Source organism: Neofelis nebulosa, chromosome 9 (genome assembly GCF_028018385.1).
Source record: "Neofelis nebulosa isolate mNeoNeb1 chromosome 9, mNeoNeb1.pri, whole genome shotgun sequence".
Taxonomy (NCBI): domain Eukaryota; kingdom Metazoa; phylum Chordata; class Mammalia; order Carnivora; family Felidae; genus Neofelis; species Neofelis nebulosa.
Genome location: NC_080790.1, coordinates 80,457,482 through 80,465,186, shown reverse-complemented (window position 1 = coordinate 80,465,186; position 7,705 = coordinate 80,457,482). Strand labels below are relative to the sequence as shown.

General features: G+C 46.3%; 1 protein-coding gene across 2 annotated transcripts in view; it reads left to right on the top strand.

Annotated features, from left to right (window-relative positions):
* The first annotated feature begins 4,836 nt into the window (after positions 1-4,836).
* Positions 4,837-7,705, top strand: part of REV1 (REV1 DNA directed polymerase) — an 89,863-nt gene continuing 86,994 nt past the window's right edge. For both annotated transcript variants that reach the window (XM_058684406.1, XM_058684405.1), the window contains exon 1: positions 4,837-4,990. The gene's annotated coding sequence lies outside the window, so the exon portion shown is untranslated. The remainder of the gene's footprint in view (positions 4,991-7,705) is intronic.

The window sequence follows — 7,705 nt, the reverse complement described above, 5'->3', positions numbered from 1 at the left end:
AGGTAAGAAAACTGAAAGAGAAGACTAATAGTGGTAGCCTTATTAGATTAATAAAACAGGGGCGCCTAGGTGGCTCGGTCGGTTGAGCGTCCAACTTTAGCTCAGGTCATGATTTCGCGGTTCGTGGGTTCGATCCCCACATCAGGCCCTGTGCTCCCAGATCAGAGCCTGGAGCCTACTTCAGATTCTGTGTGTCCGTCTCCCCCTCCCCCTCCCCCACTCGCACCCTGTCTCTCTCTTTCTCTCTCTTAAAAATAAACATTAAAAACAAACAAAACAAAACAACAAAAACAAACAGAAGGGGCACCTGGGTGGCTCAGTCAGTTAAGCATCTGACTTCGGCTCAGGTCATGATCTCATAGGTTGTGAGTTTGAGCCCCGCGTTGGGCTCTGTGCTGATGGTTCAGAGCCTGGAGCATGCTTTGAATTCTGTTTCCTTCTCTCTCTGCTCCTCCCCAGCTTGTGCTCTGTCTCTTTATCTCTCTCTCTCTCTCTCTCTCTCTCTCGAAAATAAACATTAAACAAACAAACAAAAACAAACAAAAACTACTTTAAACAACTACTGGGGTGGCTTACAGGACATAGGCACCAACTTGAAGGGGTTATGACTGGCCAAATTTGGAACAATTTACACATCAAAAAGAATGAATATAATCAACTGCAAGATTACAATAAATAAATAAATATTTATGAGTCCTTTCAATTTTTCAAGAAAAAGAAGGAAAAACAGAGAAAGAAAAGGCTCATTTACCAACACTGGAGGTAACTCTTAGATAATACTTTTCTATGAACATTGGTAATGAAAGGGAAGGAATTAAGCATTTGCCCTCCTTTTCAAGGAGAAATGAGAGTTCATCCCCAGTTGACAAAATGTCAGCTATTCAATGTGGGAGAAATTATGAAATTAGAAAATCACTTCTTTGCAACCTAATAAAACAACTGATTCAGTCCAGATCATCCATGAATGCTGAAACCGCTAGGTGAAAAGATTGTTAAAAAGAATATTCACTTGATAAAAAGTACTGCTCCACCGTGTGCACAGGGGAAAACATGGTTTTGCAAAGGAGCGATCTGGCTGTCACCACCTAGCCAAGGATTTAACTTAGTATCAGTGGTAATGGGACAGAATGTACCTCTTGTTATAATGCAATATGAAGCAATACGTGTGAAAGGTTTTTGCCAATGTGGAATGGGAGATGAGGTTGGCAGTATCCAACCTAATCGCATAGTTTGAGAAGTTTTACATTGCCCAATGGGCACATAGTTCCCATTGGGAAGTAATGATGGTTATTTAAAAATGAAATTCAAATATTATTTTTGCTTTCACTTTATGTGTATTATTTTTTCAAATGCCTATTAATTTGTTATGTCACAAATGCTTATTAAGTTGTTTGGCCCTACTTCCTTCATAAACTATTAAGTATTTCTTTTGGCCTAGGAATGCTGTGAAACAAAATTACTGAGACTCAGTTCCATGATCAATCAGTATAATCCCTCCCTTGAATACATCTTCAATTTCTTTGCCCTTTTCTCCATGCATTATACTTGCTTTGCAAAACCTCTACCATTGTCAGATCCAAACCACTCCCTCCTCTGTGCCTGCCTCTGGGCACCTAGACTAACACAAGCCTTCCTGATGGCCTCCATCCCTACTTACCATGCAGAGCCAGAGTGACTAGAAAGTCACTTTATTCATTAAAACCCTTCAATGATTCATTGCCCTCAGAATACAGTCAAAACACATTCGTATACTCTAAGGGGCCTTTCATGATCTGACCCCTACTTGCCTCTCCAACCTTTTTTCAGCATACTCCCCACCAATGTCCTTCTGTGCTTTGCACTATGCAGTTTCTGGAATGTTCCTGGTTCTCCCTCCCTTCTGCCTTTGCACATGTTGCTTCCTCTGTGGGGAGTGGCATTTCCCTAGCCAAATTGACCAGTATCTCAGTTTTTACTGAGATGTCACCCTCTCTAGGAAGCCTTGCTGACATCCTTTTTATGTTCCCATAGAACACTCTTGGGTAGCAGCTCTGAACCTGTACTGCAGGTGCCTGTTTATTGATTTGTCTCCTCCCTTCCTACATTGGAAACTTTTTGAGAGCAGGAAATGCATTTGTTCCCTGGTGACCCAAGTGTAACTGGCATTCAGAATGCTTATCACAACTAATTGTTAAATCATCCTGAATTTTGTGAATTATGTTTTTTAATTATAGATATATATACCTGTCCATGGTCTTTTTTTACTCTGTAAAAACAGATAATGTGTTTAGAAGAATTAAGTCTCAGTAATCCAATTCTGACTCCAACTTCCTTTCTAAGTTTCTGTGGGTTTATGCCCATTCTTCCTTGTTATTATTTCATCTTTCAGCATAATGTGCTGACTGCCTTACAATGATCAGCATGTTCGTCTTTCCCATGAGTAAATCACAGGAGTTGCAGTGTGAGTAGATCACCCAAGGGACTTGAGTACAGATCTCTGTTTTTTAATGGTTTCATGTTCTTATTTTCTGCTTTTAGTATTTGAGAGACTAGATGTAGATGTTTTCAAGGAAAGTTGACTGCCAAATAAAGAGGTTAAAGGGTAACAGAGCTACATCCTTTCCCAGGGCTGTGCCTACAAGGGCCTGCACTTCTATAGGCCCCTTGAGATGTCAGTAATGATAGAAATCTCAAAAATAAATTTTAATGAAGCTCAGAAAAGAGGAATAAGGCAGAGTGTCCCAAAGCATCTCTCAAGTGTGGGAGTCCAGAGTGGCTCTCTCAGTTGCACTACCCAAAGGTCAAACCAGCTCCCCTTAGACTGGGAAAGACAGTCCCCATGAGAATCAATGGAAGTAAATGGAAGAATGAATGTAGGTGACTGGACAAAATTGAAATAAAAGGCTCTTCAGACATTGTGTAATATATTATGGGATAGCATAACAGAATATTCTAGAATGGGCAAAAAAAAAAAAAAACCCTGGAAAGGTTGTATGAAGGATTTTAGAGTTTGTATACATTTTATTCATGTACTCTTCATCTTTTTGTCCTTTTTTATCTAAAGAGGAATGGTATTTTTTTTCTTCCTTATCAGAGGCTTTCTAATAGCACTAAAATGCAGTCATACTATCTTACTATATTCTATAGAGGTGTTGCCAAGGTCAGTTAGCTGCTCCATGTTTGTGTTTCTTTCTTGAGAAAATACAAAAAAAAAAAATCTTTTAATAGAGAAAATTGCAACTGAAATAAATGGTACATTTCCTGTAGAGTTTCCAGGTTATTTTCCAATTTGAAAATCGAGTTTTGTCATTTCTTGTTAACAGAATGCTGCCATTTAGAGATACACATTTAAAAAAAATTAATAAGGGCTTACCATTGTTTTTATGTGGGATCTCAGCAGATGAGGATACCCTTAGTTGCAGTGAGCAGCTAATTGTGAGCCCTCTGAAATTACGCCAATGTATTAAATTATGACGTCTCAGAAAAACATGCACCCTGCTTTTGCTGGGTCAGAGACAAGAATACCGAAGTTGAAGTGCATCTACAAGTCTATAAAATGGCAAAACCCAAAAAGGCTTGAATAAAAGAAACAAGTCATTCGAATATCCTCTGAACTACCAGTAAACAAGTCTCAGCTCTGCAAAATCAGTCTTCAAAAGAGTGCTGTTTCCTAAGTACATGCAAACTCTTCGAATTGTCTGAGGTGAGGGAATAAGGAAAAAAAGTGTTGAGCCTTTGCACAGAGGTTCGCTTCATGTTTGTTCATTCCAACAATAAAGCCTATTATAATACCAATGTGGGATCTCTTGGCAAAGCGACACAGCCAAAAGGGGGTGGGAAAATGGTCCTTATGGAACAATTGTCTTTTGCCGGAAGGCCCTCAATTAAAATTGTATTTAAGCATACAAAATGTACGAATTTTTTTTTTTTTTTTAACATTAGTAGAAAATTGCTTTCGCGTATAACCCCAGCGCTGCACGTGGGATGGGATACCGCCGTTGGTTTACAAATATCCAGGTGCAATCCTGGGCGGGAACTCATGGGACAAGAAATGGTGTTTGCGTCTCTGTGGGAGCTGGCGCTGAATCACTTAAACCCCGTGGCGCAGTGTTCATTCCCCCTACGTGGGCCATGATTCTCGGTTGCTCCCTGACATAGGAAAGTGTCAGTTCGTGTGTCCCTTTCTCCGCTAGATGTCACTGTAAATCAATTGCTTGTGGAGGGGGACCGTGTGTTTCTCGCGTCTTCAGACAGTGCCAGGATTTTAAGCAGGGTCAGTCCCCGCACTTGTCTCCTCCCAGAGTGGGAAGTCCATCGCGGGACCGGGGCGGTGGTGGGCACTCGCTGAAGCGAGAGCAGCGCCTCCTCGGGCGAGGCGACCCAGGAGTGACGACCCGAGTAGGAGACCCGCAGCTTGTGGGGTGTAGGGCAGGCTGCGCGCGGCGGAAGGCGGGCCCGCGCCGCACGCCTCTCCGCCCCCGCTAGCAAGACGGTCACGTGCCGCAGAGGCGCTGCCCCCTGCGGGCGGTGGCGGGAGGGCGGGGCGTGGCCAGGCAGGCAACCGCGGAGCTCCGAGGCGCTGCGCTCGCGGTTCCGGGTCGCCCGGGACAGGGCGCGGGCCAGGCGCGTGCGCCGCTCAGGGATGAATGCGAGCCGGGGCGGGGACAGTCGCTTGCCAGCCTAGCGCGCCCCGCAGGCCAGCGCAGGAGGAGAGCGGAGGGGGCGGAGCCAGGGAGCGCGCAAGCAGTGGAGGGGGAGGGGCGGGGCGGAGTTGCGGCGCGCGCGCCCGCGGGAGTCGGGGAGGGGCGGGAGCAGCCGCGGAGCGCGCGCAGGGCCGGCCGCCGTGAGCGTGGGGCGAGCGTGGGCCGTGGCGCGGCGGTGTGACTCCTTCCCGCGACCCTTTCCCCCGGCCCCCTGCAAGGGTACTGTGCGGCGGCGGTAGGGGCACCGGAGCCCTCGAGGCCGAGCAGGCAGCGGTGCCCGGGCATGGTGGTCCGGGGCAACGCGGAAGGTGAGCGACCCCCGGGCCGGCGGCGGGGGTGGGGGAGGGGTGGGACCGGACACGCGTCGTCCGGAGGCGCCGCAGACCCGCCCGAACGCGGACAGCCTGAGGCGGGGCCGGGGAGGGCGCGCCAGCCCGGGCACCGCAGGCCGTCCTGTCGCGGCCTGGGCGGCCCGCGGCGTCCCCAAGCGCGGCAGCTGCCGGGTTATGTAACGCGTGACCTCCCCTTCCCCCTCCGCCATGGCGCGGCCGGCCGGCGGCCGCCGACCCTGCCTCCCGCAAACGGCCGCCCCACAGACGCGCCGCGCCAAAGAGTCTCGCACGGCGGCCCTTCTCTCGGTTCTCCCTGCGTCCCACCGACGGACGCCACCCCCGGCCCCGCTCACACCGCGCCGCAAACTCCTTCCTGCGTCGGCGCCTGGGCCGGCCATTCATCCCCGCGCCATTCATTCATGCGCGCGTTTGGTCGTCGGCTCTTCAGGCATCGCAGGATGTCTGCTGGGGCCGGACGCTTGTGTTCCCCGCCGCAGGCCATCCCCTCCCCCACCTCCCGTGACCCCTATATCAGACACCCCTCCCCCGCATTGGGGCCCGAAATCGGTGTTGGACTGTCTGAAGACAATTTTTATTCACTTAGTTTTCCTTGTTCCCTGTTTCCTTAATACGCAGGGCACCTTTCCCCAACTGTCCTTAACAAGTGCCCTTTTTCACACTTCCACTCACTGTTAAAATGATTAAGTCCCTGTGTGGACCGAAAGGGCTTTTCCTTATATATTTAACGGCTCTTCCTACCTAAACACTCTGTGAGGAAATACCTTAATATACCACTCCTTGTTTAAAACAAAATACTTGCGGATGGTCTAAGTTTACTATTTCTGTTTCTCACGCCTTCTTAGGTCACGTATAGAGTAGAAATGGTATCATTTAGGTGAAAATAATGTGGACTACCACATCCCATAAAAGGACTTGTAACTAACTTCTAAGGACTTTTATGTAACAGTTCTCCATTCCGTGTGTCTGCCTGGTCTCTGTGGCCTCTGCACTTTAGTCTTGGGGAATTAGCCGTTTCTTCGTTAGGGTTGGGCATACCACAGCCTTGGTTCTTGCTGTGGAGCAGTACACCGCAGTCCATCCTGTGGGGGTACGGTCGACCTGCTTTCCAGACTTCCCATCTCTCCTTTCCCACATAGCCTTGTCTTAGCCCGTGCAAGTGCTGCTAGCAAGTGGTCCCCTCCCTGTTTCCTGTGGTGGACTCTGGGAGGTTCACCTAAAGTTCCTTTTCCAGGAATTTTTTTCAGGTCTAGGAAGATCTCCATTCAATTCTTAGGCTGTTTATTTGCCACTCAGATTCTACATGTGTTGTGATTATCTTTTTATCCATATTCTCATTTTCTCTTTCAGTGTGTACCAAACTCGTCTTTTGTCAGAATTTTACTCACATTTTATTGTAAACAATACATATTTAAGATTTCCCCCTCCCCCCCCAAAACGTAGGAATCACTCTTTTAGGGTTAATGTTTATGATACCTCAAGTGGAAAATAATTTTTCAAAATAATATTTGAATAAGTAGGATGACTCCATCTTCCCCACCCCAACTTCAAAACTCAGTTCTCCATGAGAGAGAGAAACCCTGTCCTCACCAGCAACAAGCTAGTCATTAATAATAAATTGGGAAGACTACATATGATACATCTGATAGTCCTTTCTTTGGCAGTTGTTGTGGTGGAAAGATAAGAACTTTAGAGTTAGATGTAGATGTAAATTCTGGCTTATTAGCTCTGTGACTTTGGACAGTTTAAGTTACTCTTATCTGATTTTTTCCCCTCGTATAGAATTTCCTCATGTTATTTCTTACCGTAGGTAGCTGAGGATTAAATGAGTCTTTCAATGTAAGGCATCTAGTGAGTACCTGGTATACAGTGCTGCTCAATAAATACATACATACTTGCTTGCTTTGGTATACTTCTTTATTGCAATTCACCATCTAGAATGAGCCAGGAAATGCTGGAAACAAAGCATGAGAGGAGAACTGATCAGAGGAGGGGATAGGTACTTCTTGTCTCTGAATAAATGAACCAACCCTTAGCTAAAGAGTAGTAAATCTCTTTCTGCTTCTCAAGAATGTACAAGTGTATGTGCCATGTTACCCATAATAGACTACATTAAACAGTACTTCTAATTGAAGGAAATATGTATTAACCTTTTTTTCTGTTATATATAGCATCAACTGAAGCCTTAACTTGGATATTAAAAAGGAATCTTTTAAGTTAGGAATGAAGGATGAAGGGAGGAAGCATATTTTATTTATTATTTATTTCTTTATAAGTAGGTGTTTATTTTGAGAGAGAGAGAGAGAGAGAGAGACAGTGTGAGTGGAGGAGGGACAGAGAGAGTGAGAGCGAGACAGAGAGAGAGAAGAGAGGGAGAGAGAGAATCCAAAGCAGACTCCAGGCTCTGAGCTGTCAGTATAGAGTCCAACATGGGGCTCATACCCACGAATCGCAACGTGAGATCATGACCTGAGCCGAAGTCGGAACCTTAACCCGCTTAGCCACTCAGGTGCCCCTCGTATCTTAAACAGTCCTTTTTGGGAACGATTGGGGTTGTGTGCTCTTCCTTTAGTGTCTCATCTACTTACAAACAGTACTAAGTCCACTATGAGTTCATTTCTTCCTTAGACTTTTTTAACAGTGCCCTCCCTAGTATCCCTGTTTTGTTTTTCT